Here is a 16544-nt window from a genome sequence, read left to right as displayed (position 1 = left end):
TGGGATCTACCAAATAGAAAATATTTATTTACATCAGAGGACTTTCTCAAAAGAGTAAAAAGAAAACCTATGGAGTGGGAAAAAGTGATAATGACACAATGGACCAGTCTTCTCTTTAAAGCCTACAGAAAACTACATCTCATAACAAAAAGTCGAATAACCCAATTAAAAGGTGGGCAGAGGACATGCACAGACAGTTCACCCAAGGATGACATCCAAATGGTCAACAAACATATTGAGAAATGCTCACAATTGCTAACCATCTTGGGGATGCAGCTCAAAATGAGATATCATTTTATGATGACAATGACAGCCAAGCACTACCCCCCTACCCCCACCCCCGAAAATAGAAAATCCTGGAGATCTTGGAGCCCTTGTGCATCCACTGTGGAAAGCAATATGGCACTATCTCGAACAACAGAATAGAAATTCCATACGATCCAGCAGTCCCTCTGCTGGGTACATAGCTTCTAGAAGCAACACAGACAGATATAAAAGTATACCTATGTTCATGGCAACCCTGTTCACTATAGCAAGGAGATGGAAGCAGTCTAAATGCCCACCAGAAATGGAACAGATTAAGAAGCTCTTGTACACATGCACAGTGGAATACGGCCTCACTAGGAGACAACGGCTAAACCATGAAACTCCTCATTACGGGGATGAAATTGGTGAGCATGTTGGGTGAAATTAACCAATGACAAAAGGGAAAATATTATATGAGATCACTGTCATAAAGATTTGAGGGGGAAGGGGTGCAGACTTTTACACCAAAGGTAACAGACTCTGGAAATGACCAAGGTGAGGAGGGCAAATGAGGCAAGATAGAGTAATGGCTAGACCATGGGTCAGTCAGCAAACTGAAGCGCTCAATCCGTATGTGCCTCTTTCAGTACATGCATGTGGCTCTCAAGTCAAATTGAAAAATTAAAAAGTATGGTATCAGATAATGGTGATTTAAAATGTAAATACATATTTATGGCTCTCAAATAATTTTTAAATTGTGACAGACATGATTTGCTCTTCCGTCTCAAAAGTTTGCCAACCCCTGGCCTACACTGTTGATGGCTGTAAGCTTGAATGAGGTGGAAGAGAGTAGTCCATATGAGGGAGAAGAGAAATCAAGGATCAGTTGAAGAGTAAACTATTAGGGGTGGTGAGTAGTTTAAACTGTTGAATCCAAGGTTGATTACCTGAACTGTAAACCTCCACCTGATTTACAATGAAAACACTGTCATTCACCAAAGATTGACCAGGCTCTGTAGAGCTGACTGGCACCAACCTAAATAAGATAATTCTTATTTACTTTTGAAGAGGGATGTTGTTTTCCAATAATCAGAGTATTTGGGCATGGTTGTCCTGAGACAACCCCAGTTTTACTCAGATATTTCCTTGGAGAAATGTGGACTCACACTATCGATTTTGGCCTAGTTATTTGTTTATTTCATCATACTATTGACTAGTCTGAAGCAATGTTTTAGTTATAGTCTTATGTCAACTTGAAGGTTTTAAGAGTGAAAGGGTGGAGGCTGGCCTGTCAATCAGGTCACAGCTGATGATGCCTCCTGTGGGCATGGCCTTCTCATGAGGATTCTGGGAATGTCCCCTCTCTTCTCTGCTTCACCTTTCTATTGACAAGCCACATGGAGCCACAATGATGGCAACCTGAGCCCTGGAGATACATCCACTGCCATTGGATTCACCCATCAGCCTGTGAACTTCCTGCATTCTGCATCATTGCATGTGACTGTGTGAGTCTGAAGAGTGATTTATGGACTAGTATTGAACTTCTGGGCTAATATCGGACATATGGACTTGATCTGGCCTGGCCTGGGATGTTTTCGTAATATACAATTACTCTTTGACATAGAGCTCTCTTACATATATCTGAGTATCTCTGGATTTGTTTCTCTAGTCATTCCAGACTAACACAAGTAACATAAATCTGGTGTAGCACATTTATTACATTCAATCCATATCTATTCTATAACATTTATTGAGTGTGTGCCATGAGCCCAACACTAACTAGTACCAACTGAAAAGAATGTGCTATCTTTATTGGGTACTAAGTTTATTGAGTACTTACTGTGTACACGTTTAGGTTTTTATTTTTAATTTTCACATTATATGTTTTGGTTTTCCCAACCCTTCATTTTACAGATCCAGTACTTAATGTGTGGAGAAGTGTGTAACTCATCCCAGAATATACAATTTTACTCAACCATTTCTCACCAGTCTGTGAGATCAGATAGCCTTCTTTAGTGATTCTCCTTACCCACCAAGAACATTGTGGGACGTCAGTGAATTACCAATGTGTCAGCAACACCGAATGGCCTAGTGCTTTTCTGCTCTCCATTTACCCACAATTACAGACCTGCAACGAAAGAGAAACAGAACTGGCTTTCATATAAAACACTGCCGACATTACAGATCAAGCACCAATAGGTCATAGTCCTTAGGTTGTTTCATGGTGGCAGTGGATTCACAGCAAACCATTCTTTCTGTCTTCCTAGTTCCGCCCACCCCCCACCCGCCCCCCTTTCTCCATTCTTTTTCCAGAAGCACATACTAGTGAAATGGTTGGGTTTGGAAGTATTGCTTAGAAGGAAAAAAGTTGTCTGGCGTCTTACAAGAATGAGAGCTGCAGAGTGTTGTTAACAAGTTGCTCTTCTCAAAAGAGCTAGATGACTGACCATGAGCTTGTTTAGGGCAGAAGCTGAAAGAGTACTTGGCAGTGGGTCACGCAGTTGGAGGTCTGGGGAGGGAAGCATGGGTTGGGTTAATGTAAGATTGGGTTTTCCTAGTAAGAGAGAAGAGCCGAGCCAGGAATAAACATACAGGCTCTATTTGCCTGGGCAAATAAAAGTAAAGGAATAATATGGTACTTAAGAGGGAAAAATGTAGGCAGAAAAAGATGGAAATGAATACAATCAGATTAAAACAATCACTTGTAATATTTATAGGGAGAATATAATATAATGAATAAGAATGATGTAAAGCCATATCCATGGTCTTCTTAATGTCGCACAAAATATTGGTATGAAAATAAATAGTTGCAAGCAGTATAGAACATATGCTTCTAAAAATAAGAAAAATATATGTGTCCATAGAGCGATTACAAAATGTTACTAGTGGTTTTCATTGAGCGAAGCTAGGACTAGAGGTGGCTTTTAATTGCTTCTTCCTGTTTATTTGTATTTTCTACAACACACTTATATTCCTTGTATTTTTAAAAGTGTTTTTAAGCATTGGAAACTGAAATGCATGAACTTTGTTGGCGATTCTAAACTAAAACTAGGAAGCATTGTGCATAGCTGTGAAAATTTGGTCACTGAAGATGTGGGTTATTTTGGTCTATGACAGACGTTTATAGAACAGGGTGTCCCAGACCTGCTGACTTTGTACTTAGCACACCGTAGTCTGCTTTGAGAATGAAAAAAAAAAAATCCGATTCTCCAGTTCTGTCAGAGCCAGGCAAGAGACGCAGTCGAGCACATCCCAGTACTATTGCCAACAACTTCCTGGTATTTCCTTAAGCTCCCATCATGCCTGTAGCCTAGAATTTCTTGCAGCATCCTTGTTTTCTGCTACACGGCTCTTCTCCCCACCGGGTCGTACTGACTCGACAGTGAGCTAATAGTAAGGAAAAGGCGGAATATAAAAAGATCCGCGACCTCCCGAAGCGCAGGCGTCTGAGGCCTATTCCGTTTGACAAATGCTGACCAAGGACTGGCTCACTGTCGGGGTTCTCTGCCTCTCAAGAGAAGGCATCATTAGAATGCAGAGAGCGTTGTCTCCATGATGATAAACCGGTGTGATCAAGAAGACTTAAGATGGTAGGAATAGTAGCCAGTTGGTTGAAAACGATATCTATATGGGCAAGCTCAGGCGATTACCATGACAACACAAGTGACGCTCTGATTCTCATTTCTCCTTCCCCACATTAAGGAGAACGTAAAGCTAGGTTGCAGAAGTAAAAGGGGATGGGGTGATGTCTCACTAGTTTCACTAAGTGGAGAGATCACTTCTTGACTATTCGTTTCTCAGCCTTCATGCAGAGAATGAAGGAACGAAGAAGAGAGGGCAATGGACTTTCGCCAGTGCTTACTATCAGCTTACTTCATCCCGCTCTTCCCCTCGGGCTCTGAGCTTGCCCTTGTATCTTCCATCTCTCCTTTCCTCACCGCTTGATCTCCTCCACCCCCATTCTTTTGCTGCGCCCCACTCTCGTAGTCCATCTGTCAAAGTAGGACATTTTGATTAGGCTTCTTGACTGCGGTCACCAACATGTGAAAACGCTGCTTTACAATCATCCTTCATGTCAGCAGCCGTCATTGGCCCTGAGCCATTCTCAGTTCACCCCTGAGCTCCCTCCAGCTCGGGCCACGCTGAGGACGTCTTCTCTCTTCTGCCAAGGCTCCACACGTTTCCTCGGTGTTACCCGTGGGGTGTAGGTTGAGTCCGTTTCCTATTTTGTCACCATTGCTGTCCTTTCCTTTCTTTGTCTTTTGTCTCTTTGCTTCCAACCTCACTCTTCCTCTGTCCTCCATTCTCATGCTAGAGCTTGCTTGCTTTATTTTATTGTTGAAAAAATATAAAGAGCACAGCATTTGCTGGTGCAACATTTCTCATGTGTATGGTTCGATAAAACCAATTACATCTATCATGTTGCGCAACAATCACCAATACCCGTGGGCAAATGTACCACCCCCATAAGCAAGACCTCCGTCAATTCCTCTGGCCATCGATCCCCCTATTCCTAACATTCTGCAATATCCCGGTGCTTGCAGAAGAGTCCACATTCCTATGCATGACTTCAAGTTCAAGGCCTGGTATCTTCACTAATGCCACCCCCTCCTCATGCCCTGCGCTCTGAATTCAGCCAGATTGGACTGTGACTGCTCTGGAAGGAACGTATTCCATTGTTCTCTGCCTTTGCTTATATTGTTCTCCTGGTCAGGAAAAGAAATCTGTTTTTCTTTTTTAGCTGAGAAAAGCCCTTTCAGAAAACTCTTTCAAATCTTGGATCAGTTATTATTGTTGCCTGGAAGTCTTAACCCAATCATCAAATTTCTAATGAATCAAGTCCTCAACTGTGTGCACTTTATACACATCTGCAGTGTAGCTTTTATCATCGTTGCATTAAAGTTTGCTTGTGTTCACCTGTAAAGTGAGGATAAGGATGGCACTTAGCCCAGAGCTTACTGTGAAGATTAAATGAGTTAATACAGTGAAACCAATGAGTTCCAGAACGCTCCAGGGTTTCTGTCTTTTCCTGGGTCTCACAGCGTCCCACTGTTGACAGCGTGCAGTCTTACCCTTTTCCATTGCTAACTATTTTAGTAGGAATTATTTGAGTTTCTTATCTCTGGCTGGCTTCCTCTGGTCACCAGTCCACAGGTTCTACGGTAGGTGGCGCTGTGGCTTAGACAGAGGGTGACGCACCACCAGGTGGTGGTTCAAACCCACAAGCCAGGCTGTGGAAGAGAGAGGAAGCTGTCCCTTTTCCCTAAAGATTCAGACTCAGAAACCCCACAGGGTAGCCATGAGTCGGCGTGGCAGTGGGCTTTGTTGATGTAGGGAGCAGTTAAGAACATGGAGAGGGAAATACTTCGTCTTTCTACCTGCTCATGATCGTTATCATGGCCCTTGACCTTGGTGAGCCTGTGATGGCCATGAGAATAGGACAAATCTTCTGCCTCTGTGTACCCCGGAGCTCAGCGTATCGGCTGCTTAGGGAAGATTACTACAACATTTAGCACCTTCCCTAACCCCCCTCATGTCAGCAGACGTTTGAGGGAGTAGAGACAGGCTGAATTTCAGATTTGTGCCTGCGATGCATAAACGTCTTGGCAGGTGGTTGAGTGGGATAGATGCCAACAGATTTGGAGATGCCCCAAGAGATCACAACAGGAAAACCAGTCAGCTCAGACCCTTGTACACTGTTATCAGATAAGAAATCTCTAAAGAGGTCCTGGCACCTTCGAGAACTTTCCAGAGAAGGCCCCCAGCCTCACAAGCTTAACTTACTTCAGTGTCTACAACAGCAACCCCTTCCAGGGGTCCCCACAACATAAGGAACTGTATTAAAGGGTCGCGGCATTAGGAAGGTTGAGAACCACTGGTCTACAAGGAGGGACAGAGGGGTTTCCAGTCAAATTGTCCCTCTGCTGCCTGGCCTGGTGGGCAGCTTTCATTCTTTTCCCGGACAAGGGAAGCCAGGAGCAGCAGGGGTAGATGACCCCCCACCTCCACCACCAGCCCGGCGAACTTACACCCTAGACATTTCTCAAGGTGTTTTCGAAAGATTTTCCCCAATGAAATATGAATACAGTATAACTTCTTCATTGTAGGCCCTAAGTCATTCTTCATTCAAAAATCAAATAGATAAAGGCTCCTTATGTGTTCAAAGTCCTACTTCATTTATAGACAGCCAGCATGTCCTCAAGTTCAAACGACCCCAAAATGCCCTTCTCACTGAACTGCATGTGTTCATAGCTTACTGATCTTTCAAGATCACCTATAATGCTACCCCCTTGCTAGATAGACCACATCTCAGGGTGCCAACCACACCCACAGTCCCTTCTGTGGGTATCTCCACCCAGAGACCACTTGTAGCAATTCTTCAACTGTCCCTCCAGGATCAAGTACCTTGTACCATCCTCCTGTCTCCAGCACTGATAACTGGGGTGGGTGAGGAGCATAGGTCGGCTGAAAATGAGGTGCACAGCTGAAAGCTTTGCCCAACAGGGATACAAAGAGATTAGACCACAATTCCTCTCTCTTAGACGGTTGTAATGTAAGCCAAAAAAAAAAAATAGCTGCGACCAAATAGAGGGCAACAAACAGGTCATATAGTGATAAGTCCTTGAGAAGTTGGCAAACAAAAGCCATAATTTATGCAAATTAAGCAAAATTCCAAAGCTCTGTGCCATAAAGGTTAAGATAATTTGCTGGCCATAGCAAGCATGGCAGGCAGACCCAAGACCACAAGGGCAATTCTCTTGTCCCTTGGCAAGTCGTGAGCCCCTCCCTTATGTTCCCTACCTACCTTTTTATTCCCATGGGTCCCAGCAGGGACTGGCTCCATAATTTGCAGGGCCCATTGCAAAATGAAATGCAGCAGGCCTTGTTCAAAAGTTATTTAAAAATGCAAGGCAGCAACCTTACTTGACGTAAACCAAGTAAATTTTTATTCTTTGAACCCTATTAGTTGGACTAAAATCTTCTTCCATCAACTGTTGATCTCCTTCATTTGTAAATTATCTGGCCTTGAAGTGAGGACAACCTGGAGTATCTTTGTAAGTCCTATGATGTTTCATTTTTAACCTGGAAACACTTCCTGTGCCTCGGTCTTGCTGTCTAGTTGTTTACAGTGCTGAGTCCATGTCTGCTTTGTCTCTGCAACCTCATAACCTGCTTAGTCAGCTGGCTTTGTTGTATGCCCAGTGAAACCCAGGAGAGGCAGAACTCAATAGGGCGACCTTGTTTTACCAGGTCTCCCAAGTCTCCCACCTTTGATAGGGTGAAATAGTACCATTTTCAGATGAGATCGGGCGAGTTCAGGGTGGTATGGCCGTAGACAATATTACCATTTTCTATCACTCCTTTTAGAGGAAAATATTTGAATTTTCATTCTCGGACACAATCGTTCTTCTGTTGGAGGCCATTGCAGCAGCCGCTGTGTCAATCCATCTCATCAAGGGTTTACCTTGTTTTTCATTTACTCTCCACTTCACCGAGCATGCTGTCCTTTTTCCAGGCTCTGCTCTACATTTATTAAACACCTAACTTTATGTCAAGAATGGCGCCCAATACTTTGCCTACATTAGCTTCCTAAACGCGATTCTCATCTCAGACCCAACAAGAAGAAGACACCATTATATAAGCCCATTGTGCACTAGGAAAACCAATGCTTAGATTGCGTTGACCAGGGTCCTAGATTAGCAGAAGGCCTGGCCATACCTGTTTAATAACAGAGTCCAGGCTTCCAGCCCCTGCTCTCTATTGTGAAATTTGACCAAGCTGACCAACATGACCCTGGATAACAGGCTGTTTACTGGTTCCTTTCCCCTTACTTGCGACATTTCCTCCAGCACTTTGACGATTGTTACCTGCCCCACGTGTATCCATTGCTGGCTTGCTTCCCTATCTCCTTGTATCCAACAAGAACAATTATCTGCTAAACTCCTTGGGAGTCTTAATGTTTGCATTTTAAAATAAGAGTCAAAATATTTATTTAGTCTGAAGCATAATGTACCTGCAGCTTTCCTGTAGCAGTCGTCCTAGGCAGAAGATGATGGTTGGGCAACCACTTCAAATGGAAATTCTCTTCACCTTTGGCATTTTATATATTTGTAAAATCCATGAACATTTTGTCATTCTTCACATTATTTCTATGCTGCTTTAAAAATACAATACCGTCGTAAATTACTTGCAATAAATTTGATTGGAATATTAACCAATCTTATTAAATTATCCCAATTGCATATTTACCTGCACCAAATTTTCTAATATAAAACAAGGTCTTGAACCCGTGACATGGCTGCGTACAGTCACTGGCTTGCCTGTGTACCTGCCCGCTCAAAGAACTTTGCAAAGTACTAAATGAGTAAAGTGTGAAGGGCAGCATGTGGTCACCAGGAAGGGCTTTTGTATGTGTGTGGAGGGTGGGAGGTGTCTTCTCGAAGCTTCAGTTTGCACTGTGCTGAAATCCCCCTGGTGTTAGTTTATACAGTAGCATGTGGAGGGTCAAGACAAGATGTCTACTAGCTCGACTCTGTTGGACGGTGCAGCACACCCTGACATAAGGGTTGGGGAGCCATGTTTAAAGAGGCCCCTGACCACAGACGCATGACCAAAGAAAGGACTTAATGCCATGACAGACAGCAATAGCCATTCAAACTTTGGGGCACTATAATTATACCAGCCTTTGGCATTTTGGACCTACTTTATTGTAACTATATCTGTTTACGTAAAGCAAGGAACCCCTTTTTGTCACACAAGAAAATTGTGACTTAGAACAATTAAATAACTTGCCCAAGGTCACACACTGATGAGTAGCAAGTGCATTTGGCCACATTGTTGATTACCTACTCACTTGCCATCCCCTCCTTCCTTCGGAAATGCACCTGATTTTATTCGTCCGTTTCTAAGAAGCAATGGCTTTCGAACGAGGCTGAGGTCCTCCAGCCTTCGTGCGGATGAGAGGAGGTTGAACCTTGATCTGAGAAAGCCAATTCTGGGCATTTCCTTATTCCGCTCAAATAATTGGTTTAGTCCTGGGCAGAAAAATGTGAAGAGAAGACAGTTGAGGTTTTCCTAGGAAAGTTTTCTGTACTTTACACCAGAGTCACCAGAGAGGAACGTTGAATTTTATGTTTCTGGACACTGTCATCTAAATATGGCCCTCGTGTGAGTCTGGGTAGGCTAGGGAAACATATCCACAGAAACTCATATGTATAGGAGACAGTTTTATATAAAGGGTAAATGTACATGAAGAAATCATCCCAACCCAGTGCTGCCCAAGCACATAAATCCAACATTAGCCCATATGTCCAACACCGATCTACAAAGTTCTCTTCCATCTCACAAAACACAAGCAATGATGCCAACTGCAGGAGGAAAGCCGAATCAGTGAGCATGTAAGCATTTCAGTGCTGGCAGGGGTCTCCACACGGCTGCTCCAGCACCCAGGGCTGCATCAGGGCAGGTCCATGTGGCTTCTCCTCGGGGATGTCTCACAGGAAGTGAGCCTTGCCAGATGAAGCAGGGAACTGGCTAAGGCAGCAGCACCCTGGTCTGACCATCACAAAGCAAGAGACCAAGAACTAGAAAGGCGAAGCTCACCAAACCATTTATCTTTCCACCTTTCAGTTTATCTGGCATGTTTTTATTGGCCAGGTTGGCACAATAAACCTTAACTATCTCAGCCCTTCAGGAGACAGTTGTCTTTGTAAAGGAGGATTGAAGAAATTATTTCTCCAGTCACCACATAGCACATGTGAAATTGAGTTGTGAATAAGGAAAACCACAGGAGAACTGACGCATTTGAACTGTGTGCTGGTGAAGAACATGGGAAGTACAATGGACTGCCAGATGAGCAAACCTGTCTTAGGCATGAAGCCAGCTTGATCCTTAGACATGAGGGTGGTGGGACCTGGCATCAGGTACTTTTAAACATGTGATCACGTTTCCTGACCCAGGAAAAGGACATCCTGCTTGGTAATGTGGAGGGGCAGTGAAAACGAGCAAAATCTTCAGCAAGATGCACTGACACAGTGGCTGCAACAATGGGCTCAACCATAAGAACATTTGTGAAGACAGCACACGACCGGGTGGTGTTTCATTCTGTAGTCCATAGGGTTGCTCTGGATTGGAGCTGACTCAGTCGCACCGCACAACAGGCTCTGGTCTCTCCTAGTCCTAAAGCATGCCCTTCTAGGTTTTTGACTAAAAGCTTGATGTGTTTCCAGGGCACCTTCCCCTGGTACACATGACCACTCATCCTCCCTTCAGCCCAGCGAGACTACAGAAAACCCTACCATGTCATTCAGATGTCCTTTGCTATTTGGCCTATTGCCCCATGCAATGTCTGGATTTGGCAAATGTCTTTGAGAGAAAACAGTCTGCTTGTAAGAGTCTACTCTCTACTCTTTGCTACCTTAACATCAGCTGTTCAAGTGCAATGACCCTGTGCTCTGGCAAAGTCCGAGCATTCAGCCTCTTATCTTGAACCATGGTTTGGCAAATACCCCTGAAGACAAGAGACTGCAAGTCAGCACTGCTCTTCCCAGTTCTACTTACTTTAGAATCTTGCTCCCCATGGGTGTTCCTTGCTTCAGCAGTTATTTTTGTGGGGTTTGTTTGTTTAACACTATTGGAGAATGTTTGCATTTCGCCCGGTTTTGTTTAGCTCTTCTGTGTGGAAGCACAGGTATTCACTACCTAGTCTCTAATCAAATTTTCCATATTGGCCCAGAAATATTATCTGTAGCAGTTTGTTCCAACGAATATAAAATTCTGTTTTTTGGTTCTTCTTTTGATATGAGAGCCTGGCAATATTTGTAACAGTCTAGAAATCTTCACTTTTTGTGGCGTGGACAATTCAGAGATAGAGCAGTAGGTTCAGAGGACATCCCTTTGCAAGGCTACTCCATACGGGACCCTATGTCCTACGTGTTGCATCAGTATTAGGAGGCACATGCTATCTCATTGCTCCACTCTTCCTGATGCTAAATTTGATCACCATGGTAAGTTGGGAACAGTAGATCTTTCCAAGGGAGACATTTCTTCCCTTTGCCATTGCCAAGTCAGCTAGCACTGTACAAACAGTCTGCTCCCAACTAACCTTGCACCTATTGATTTTAGTATTTATTCGTAACCTTCCCTTGGATAGATTATTCTGCTAGAGATTGCAATATGGTAATTTTCAGATTTTATTATTGTGCCTTGATGTATCACCTGGCATGCATTGTTTTTAAAAGCTGAGTAAATAACAAAGTTGCCTCCATCCATGAAGGGAAAGTATGACACCAGGCCCGTTGCTGTGGAGTTGATTCTGACTTCTAGTGACGCGACAGGGCAAGGTAGAGATAGTCCACAAGGCTTCTAGGACTGTGGACCCTGTGACACGATGGAGCTCCGTGGAGTGGCTGGCGGATTCAGACCACGAACCCTGCAGCTAGAAGCAGAGCTTTAACCACCACACCACCAAGGACTTCGGGATGATAGATCAGTGCTCCATGTACATATGGACTATGAATTTTAGTTACACCTAACTACTAATGTTTTGAATAAGGATGGTATGTAACTTGTAATGGTGGCACATAAGTTTATTTTTTATTCTTTCATAAGTATAATCATGCCCTTGAGGCATTCTAATTACTTGATGCTTTTAATGAATTACACATTATTCTTTGTTGTTCTAATTGCCCCATAAGTAGCCAGTAGGAGCTCCTGTCAGTGGTCTCCTGGGTCGTAGTTGAGTCCTCTGATTGGACAATAAGCTGATCCGTTGTCACCTTCTACTTACCCAAGCCATTTCTCCAAGAACTCCTGGTTCCCGTTAGTGGGGAAAAGTATGGAATCCGAGATAATTGGGCTCATTCACAAAGGCAGAACCATGTCTGACAGACTAACACGTCATCAAAAAGCAAAGAGCGCATGAAAAGAGCAAACACATGGCAGTCCTGGGCACCTTCAAAAGGAGAGGCACGAACCAAAGTCCAACGACCACCAATGCGCTAATCTTGGGACTGCAGGCTTCTGCTGCCTCTCACCCCAGGGTGTTTCCGTCTGAAGTCCAAGGGAGCATTTCAGTTCAAACATCTGCTGCAGGCTTAAGGTTAGGCTTATTCCGCTTAAGGGGTTTTCCAAATCAGATCCTTCTTTTGTGGCCCGTCATTCCCCTTCTGTAATGCCTATCTTCTCATTGTTTGTAATGTTCAAGAAGTTTTCTTCCAACATTCTCTTTGGTAATTTTCTCTGTGCTGTTTGGAGTCTCTTTCTGTCCTGAAATTCCAAACACATGCAAACTATTTCTCTTGATGATATCTCACATAATTCTTAGACTTTATTTAGGTCTTTTGTTTCCCCACCCCCACCCCCACCCAATTGTTCCCTAGGTAGTAATGAGAAATTTGTTGCCAAACTCACTTATTCAGCCTTCCATTGATTCAGTTATAATTCTTTAATGTTTCGATGCATTATTGATTTCTGAACTCTTTGTATTAATTCTCTGGATTTCCATTTGCAGTCTTTGTATCGTTTCTCATTTTGCATTTATTCTTTTAATTTGTTCTTGTAGTGTTTTTCCTGAATTTTTTCTGGTTTTTGTGTTTTCTTTTATTTCATCTGCAACTTTCTTACTATATCTCTCAATTCATTGAAAGTCCCTAAGTGTCTTTCTATTGAATTCCTCATCAGGTTAGTCCAATGTCATTTATTCCTCGGAAAGGGTATCTGTTCACTTATTTGAGCCGTTCTAGCTTTTTTCTTCATGTAGGTGGAAATAGCTTGTTTTCTCTGCACCTTTGTGGTGGTGTATTTAAATTGAATTTATAATTGTATATTGGTGTGTGCTTAGAAATTCACCACCTGTCTTCTGGTGGGCATAATAGGGAATATGAGGGTATACACAATTCTCTGTTTGCCGTTGTTGAGTACAGTTGAGGTTGGGTTTGGCTGCTCTCTGTTGATAAGGAGGACAGGAAGGGGTAGTAACCCTCATTCAGTGGGTGAGGCTGAGCCCTGCGTTTCTGGTTACTCTCCCATTGCCAGCCACCATGGTGCATATATGCTATCAGGCTGCTGTTACTATCAAATGTTACTTCCCAAAGTTCAAAGTGGTCACAACATGCCAGGCCAACAAGTCACCGGTCTGTCTCTTCTCTGGTTGTGCTTGTTCAGCTTGTTATCCTGGTTAGTATTCAGTCCGTCTCCCCGTCCTTTCTTCTAGTGTGAAGCGTCCCAGGATTATCATCTGCTCCATCTGGCCTCTGGTGTCTTTGTTGGAGAGGATCTGTGTAGTGTGTCTGCCGGGTTCATCTTACTGGCAGTCCCACTATGGACATGTCAATGTGCTATGTATCACATTTAACTGTCAAGGGTATACTAATTTGATAAAAATTATTACAAGTTATCTCTTTCCCTCTGCTGCAGAAGAATTCAAGAGCACCGCGTGTTTCTGGTCTCTAAAACTTTGGGAGAATTCCTTGTGAAGCCGTATGAACCCGGTCCCATTGGAGGAATTGTAGTTCCTTGATAGTCTTTCTACTGCTTCTGTATGCATTCTCATCTTTGAACTTCACCACCTTCCATCTTGTTAAATTCTGTTTGCCTAGAAAACTGTCCGTTCCATGTAGGTTTTCCAATTCACTTCCATGCTCCAAAGCCAAACTCACTGCAGTCAGGTTTTTCTGATCCATAGTAACCTTGTAGGACGGAATAGAGCTGCCCCTCTGGGTTTCTGAGACTTGAGCTCTTTACAGGAGTAGACAGCCTCATCTTTCTCCCGGGGGAGCTCCTGGGGGAATCAAACCACTGACTTTGGTTTGAAGTTCAATGTGTCGCCCACTACATCCCCCAAGCTCCTTTCATTTACTTCTAGAGAAGTGTGCAAAAGTAGCTCTTCTGGCATTAAGAGCCCCTTTCCTCCAACAGTTATTTCCTCTTTCTAATTTCTTCTTTGATCAAATTGTGCTTTCCCCTTTATTTCTTTTGAATAAATGAGCTAGTCGCCTGTTGGTTTTGTTGATATTTGTAAAGAGCCTTTCTAAAACATCAATTCCTTCTCTGCATTGCAATGTCTCCGTTTCTCGAGTCAGTCTTTTTCAAAAGCTGGAAGCAAACATCCTATCATCGAGAAAGAAGAGCTAGGAGGGGAGAATATCCTTGGGACCCAGAGATTCCTGTGCACTGAGCCTCCCTGAGCCATAGGAGAGCGCAAGGAGATGGCACGGAATTGGCGGGGCAGCGGGCCAGTATCAAGGCTAGAGCTGAGCACCTTAAGGCTGGGGCTTATGCTGGAAAGGAGTGCCTTCTTCCACCATTGACCAGCATGGTTTGAGAGCTTTGAAACTCTGCCAGGACCAGGCAGAAGCCAAGGAGCCATGCGGCTGGACTGGAAAGACCCACCTGAGGGCATGACCGCAAAGAGGCTGCCCTAACCAAAGAACTGTATCCTGAGCATTTCTGAGACTCAATTGCAACTTGTTAGCTTCCCAATAATCCCCATCACGGTGGAAAGTGCCCATGAGATCCGTGTCGCCATTGCAATAACTTGTTGAATCCAGCTCCTTTTCTTCGGCTTGTCACCTTGATCCTGGTGTCGCCATGGGCCGCCACCCCACCCGGTGTTTGTTGCTCGTACTGTAAAAACAAGCCCTACCCAAAGTCCTGCTTCTGCAGAGGCGTCCCTGAGGCCAAGGTTGGAATCTTCCATGTCAGCCGTAAGAAGGCAAAGGAGGACGAATTCCCACTGTGTGGCCACCGCAGTGTCGGATGGGCCGCTTTCCTCGGAAGCCCGGAGGCTGCCCGCAGCCTTGCTAACAAGTACGCGACGAAAAGGCGTGGCGAAGAGGGCTTCCACATCCGAATGCGGCTCCACCCGTCCCACGTCGCCCGCAGCAACACGCGCCTCCAAACTGGGATGCGCGGTGCTGTGGCGAAACCCCCAGGCACAGTGGCTAGAGTCCACACTGGTTAGGGCATCATGTCCATCTGCAGCAAGGTTCACGCCACAGAGCACGTGATTGAGGCCTTACTTACGCAGGGCCAAGTTCAAGTTCCCTGGGTGCCAGAAGATCCACGTCTCCAAGAAGTGGGGTTTCTCCAAGCTTAATGAGGATGAGTTTGAGGGCGTGGTGGCTGAGCAGCGCCTCATCCCAGATGGCTCGTGAATCAAATACATCGCTAAGAATGGCCCCGCGGGGGGGGGGGGGGGGGGGATTCGTCCTCATCTGCTCACAAGGAAATCCACAATTAAGCCAGTGACTCCAGGGTCATTGTCGCAAGCAGTAGTGCTTTGATGATGGGGAGAGAATCATATATCAAGAGCAGAAATCACTTTGCACACAAATGGCGGGAACAGCATCCTTTTTCAGCCCCAGTTTTGAGGTAACTCACTGAGGATTCTTCACAATAAACATATAGACCTTGGAACATGTCCACCTGTCCCCATCATGGGTCATTTCACTGTTCGCTTCCTTCCCTCCCCTCTGCTCCCTCATTGTGTCTACCTCCAAGTCAGTAGACTTCTTTAAAATCCTAGCATGGTGAAGCACTGCTTTTAGATTTCTTGCTGCTAAAGTTCAGTCACCTTTTCTTAAAATATTTTTTGATTATGGAAAATGTGACTGTATAGATCAATCATCAGAACAAAAGAAGCTACCAAGCTTGTTTAGTCTACTTACCACTTAGCATCACATGACAGCATCAGTGCCTGACTTCTAACTGCACAAGAGTGGGGCCGGGGGAGAAAATAAGAATCAGTACTCGCATCTGGATGAAGTAGATTCCCATGAGGTGTCTGTCACCATGTTTCCACCCTCCAACCTCTTCACCAATTCTGACACCAAGTGAACTCTCTTCTTCACTACTGACTTCCATGAGTCATTAAAATGGCCACACATAACATACGGTCAGAGAACTTAGTGGAAACAACTGGAGGCAGTTCTTTGATCAGGACAGCCTCCGCTCAGCAGTGCCTACAGGCATGCCCGGAGCCCCCTGGCCTCTGCCAAGCTCGAGCAAGCATTGTGAAGCTCTTTTTACTGCTCATAAGTGCCCCTCCTCCAGTAACCTTGGCCTGAATAGACTCAGTTTTAGCTCCATAGATGGGCAAACCTGTCTCCCCAACAAGTGCCCGAGGGCATTTTTTCCTGCCCAAAGGCACCCAACTCTACTTCTCACTTGGTGGGCAGGGAAGCGCACCATTGGTTTCCTGCTAGTCTGCTGGCTGCACTGCTCCTTCAGCCAGCACTTCTCTGCCACAGAGTCCCACTGCCTGTTGCTCTCTGATGACACAACTTTCTGTCACCTGG

At 44.5% G+C, this 16544-nt stretch overlaps 1 pseudogene; it reads left to right on the top strand.

The window, feature by feature from the left end:
* Window positions 1-568: 568 nt before the first annotated feature.
* Window positions 569-15530, top strand: LOC142456144 (large ribosomal subunit protein uL16-like; annotated as a pseudogene).
* The last annotated feature ends 1014 nt before the right edge of the window (window positions 15531-16544 follow it).

This window comes from Tenrec ecaudatus, chromosome 9 (genome assembly GCF_050624435.1).
Source record: "Tenrec ecaudatus isolate mTenEca1 chromosome 9, mTenEca1.hap1, whole genome shotgun sequence".
Classification (NCBI taxonomy): Eukaryota; Metazoa; Chordata; class Mammalia; order Afrosoricida; family Tenrecidae; genus Tenrec; species Tenrec ecaudatus.
This window is presented reverse-complemented; position numbering and strand designations above follow the sequence as displayed.